Genomic DNA, 3,994 nt, shown 5'->3' with positions numbered 1-3,994 from the left:
GAAAGTGCTGTTCCGCTGAGCACCGTATGAATCTGTCTTTAACATAGTAGCCTAGTCATAGTCATAAAATTTGGCGATGTCATCAGTCAGAGAAAGTCGTTTCATGTTTTTTGTGATCAACGGAAGGATGGTTCCTTCTAAACAATCTGGACCATTCGAGTAAATGCACGATTTTTATCGCAGTTATTATCTCATACATTGGTACTGGTCACTTGCTCCTATTCTCTCTCTCTCTCTCTCTCTCTCTCCATCACAACTGCAACTCACAATAGTCAACTAATAATGAGGTCCACAAATCGTTACCTAGGCTAACAGACACCGGACTGTTAAGGTAATGCGCCCATAGTTTTTCATTCCCCGTCCACTCGAGAGATCCAATTTAGGGGTTGTAATCCGCTGGGGGTACCGTATGTCAACAAGAGTAGCAGAAAGAGATAAATAGCCTTATCAGACTTCTAGCAGACGACAGACACGTAGGCATAGAGCATAAAATTCTACACGGTATAACAAAATCTTAAAAATACCTATAACATCTTCATTTTTAAACAGACCTTCCAACACCGTGGAGAAAATGCCATCATACAGGCATCAACGATCCCTGTTTCCTGGGAGAGCGACTGAAAGAATGAATTTAATAAAAAGAAAACTGACATACGCACCCGAGTGGGTGGAGTTGAATAAAGCTTTGACTAATATGATCCCTTCACGCGCCTTCAGCGGACGAAGTCACTTGCACTAAAGGGATATTGCATGCAGAAGCATGTGCAACGCATTCGGTCATAGCGTTGCATTAATTTTATGACCTGTGCGGCCAAGCGGTGGTGCCTTCGAATTGCTTTGGCAATTCAACAGCTTCACTTGGACTGAATGTTTCTTTTCCCGAATATCAATCGTGTAATGCTGCAGAAAACAAGTGGTCGCGGTTGAAATTCTATTTGTTCTCTGTCCGTCAGTGGCGGGTTTATTGTTCCTATTCAAATGTTTTCATTTTGTGTGCAAGTGCCTGTCGGACATGTATTAACAGCGGTACTCGGTGTCGGATATTGATCTGCCTCTGTCAGGGTTCATATTTTGAAAAAATTATATTCGGAGTCTGATTTTCTCAGAAATAATTTAAAGCGATTGATTTAAGATATCTGGCGTTGCACTGAATAAGCTTGATCCACTTTATCCTCGACAGTAATCCTAGAGGCTTTCAAGAATGAAATTGTAAAATATCTAATAAAGAATACTTATGACAAGATTTGATTACTGAGCCAAGTTGATTCGAAAGAGGGCCTAAATGGGGGACCCCGAAATTGTGCCCGAAAGATTTTGCGTCTCGGGATGTTGGGGAGAGTGTTGAGGTCCACGCCAAGCCTCTTCTACCCGTCAGCACTTCACAACATTTACCTTAAGGCAAAAATTCGTACTGGCATAAGGCCGACTTAATTTAAACAAGTCACCAGCAGCGGATCATTATAATTATAATAATGACGATGAACGATATTTAGATTGACTAATACTTTGTGTGATGTCACAGTATGGCCTATTCCTGGTTACATACGTCTTAGGCTCTTTGGATATCCAGACTGCGACACCTCCCTGGCATATAGGCAGTAAGATGAATGGAGATGCATGTTTTAAATGTGAGTGAGTTAGTTTAATGCAAGCTTCGATCTGAATAACTTAGTAGAAGTCTACCGCATTCGGACGCGCGTAATGAACAAGAAAATGTGAGTTGTAAAGACAGGCAGTTCATAGTCTATTAAGTTCTTCATTGGAGGGGTGGGTAGAGCTCTCGGCTAGCACGCTGTTGCCCCAACGTTCGACTCTCCGACCGGCCAATGAAGAATTAGAGGAATCTGTTTCTGGTGATAGAAATTCATTTCTCGTCATAACGTGGTTCGGATTCCACAATAAGCTGTAGGTCCCATTGCTAAGTAACAAGTTGGTTCTTAGCCACGTAAAATAAATCTAATCCTTCGGGCCAGCCCTCTCTAGGAGAGCTGTTAATCAGCTCAGTGGTCTGGTTAAAATAAGATATACTTAACTTTTCATAATCTATTTACGAGTAATATATATAAATATAGATCCACAGTACAACACTACCAACATACAGGAAGGGTAAAATTATAAGTTCTGGATAGGCTATAAACAATTTGTAGAGCAAAGATGATTTTATTCTTTATTATAACCATCCGATATGAAAGTTTGAGCTAAGGGTGTGGTGTAACGTATCGATGATCTACATTGCTTTACAAGTCCATCTCTCCTATACATCACCGCCAGTATGCCTACTATGCTCTGTAGGCCCATATCCATTGCACAGTACCGCCATCATAATCTACTATGCCCCTAACGCTCGTGGGTCCATCTCTACTTCATGTTAGGGCCATCCTTGAACATTTCAACTTATAGGTATAATAATGTGAGGGCAATCTATAAACATAAACAATCCATAAACAAAAAGAAACTCCAGCATACATTATTACAATCCTACGGGAAATTTTAAACTTGAAAATGTCTAAGTACTTTCAAATACCAACCTCGAAGAAAAATGTCCAAAATCGTGTTAGGGATAGCGATGGAAGCAAGGTCACTAAAATAACTCTTTTCAGGACTTCCTGGCATTGTATTCGTACGCGTATACCAACGGATCTACAATATACCAGTGGCTGTTGGTTTCAAGTCCTGTTGAACAGACGTAAACAAGAAATCAATAAAAAAAATAAGAATTTTCAGCACAATTAATTAAAAACAAATGTTGAAGTATGATTGTGCTAAATTCTTCAATCAATGAAAGTGTAAATTAAATGCAAAGACGTACAATTGATAGGAAAAAAATATATAAAAAAAGAAGTAACGCAGGAAGGCAATAAAACACAAACAAGGAAAAAAGACTAAGAAACTCGAAGGTAGGCAAAGGAACCTATTCAGGTAAAGGAATTGAATTAAAATTCACTGATGTATGAAGAAAATGAAATGTAGCATTGCAGACACCAAAAATTAATCAGTTCCACTCTAAATAGCTGCAGTTAATGATATTAGAATTCATTTGTCCGAACTTTTTAATTTATTTCTTTTTATCTTTTACCGCGTTTACAAAAAAATAAAAAAAATAACAAATTGAACCCATAAGGGCATAAAGCATAAGGATTCTTATATCAAGCGCAGAAATGGGACCTCGACGTTTGCGGGAACGGGAAACCCAATGCCTTCATGTAGACGGGGTTCGAGCTAGACAGTGGAAGAATCGGACAAGATAAAAAAACAAGTAAATAAATGAACTTTCTGAAAAGCGTAGAATGCTGTGTGAAACTCTCAGCCGCGGCCCATGAAACTCTCATCTGTGGCCCATAAAACTTTCAGCCACGGACAGGTGGTGTCCTGTGTTGTTGGCACCTATGGCGGTGCCAAACGCACGATCATAGCTAAATTTAACCTTAAATGAAATAAAGATTACCAAGGTTAGAGGGCTGCAATTTGGTATGTTTGGTGATGGGAGGGTGGATGATCAACATACCAATTTGCAGCCCTCTAGCCTCAGTAGTTTTTAAGAGCTGAGGGCGGATAAAAAAGTGCGGACGGATAGGCACATAGTTTTCTTTTACAGAAAACTGAAAAGAAGGGTTCAAGAAAAAGCAAAGAAAACGTTCCAATAACTCATTGTTTTGGGAAGATTCCATTTAACCAATCTGTGACTAGATGCCAAATCTCATTTGCCTAGTTGCTTGATAATAATATCACAGAAATTTTGAAGTATTGAATGAAAAGCCTGGATAAACGTTGAAATGATATCTAATTATAAACAGTAACCTTTAAGCAAAACCCAACGTCAGAGATTTCAACTGAGTAATGTGACGCAATTTTTCCCCATGGTCCTTATTGAGTATTCAGCATAATAATGTCGTCTATTCACTATACCTTAATCTGCTAAGTGCATCTCTGGCAATGCTCTGCTGTATAAAGGACTATAAATGATGTGTCTTAGATATAATAAATTTTAAAATAA

This window comes from Macrobrachium rosenbergii, chromosome 48 (genome assembly GCF_040412425.1).
Source record: "Macrobrachium rosenbergii isolate ZJJX-2024 chromosome 48, ASM4041242v1, whole genome shotgun sequence".
In the NCBI taxonomy this organism is placed as follows: domain Eukaryota; kingdom Metazoa; phylum Arthropoda; class Malacostraca; order Decapoda; family Palaemonidae; genus Macrobrachium; species Macrobrachium rosenbergii.
This window is presented reverse-complemented; position numbering follows the sequence as displayed.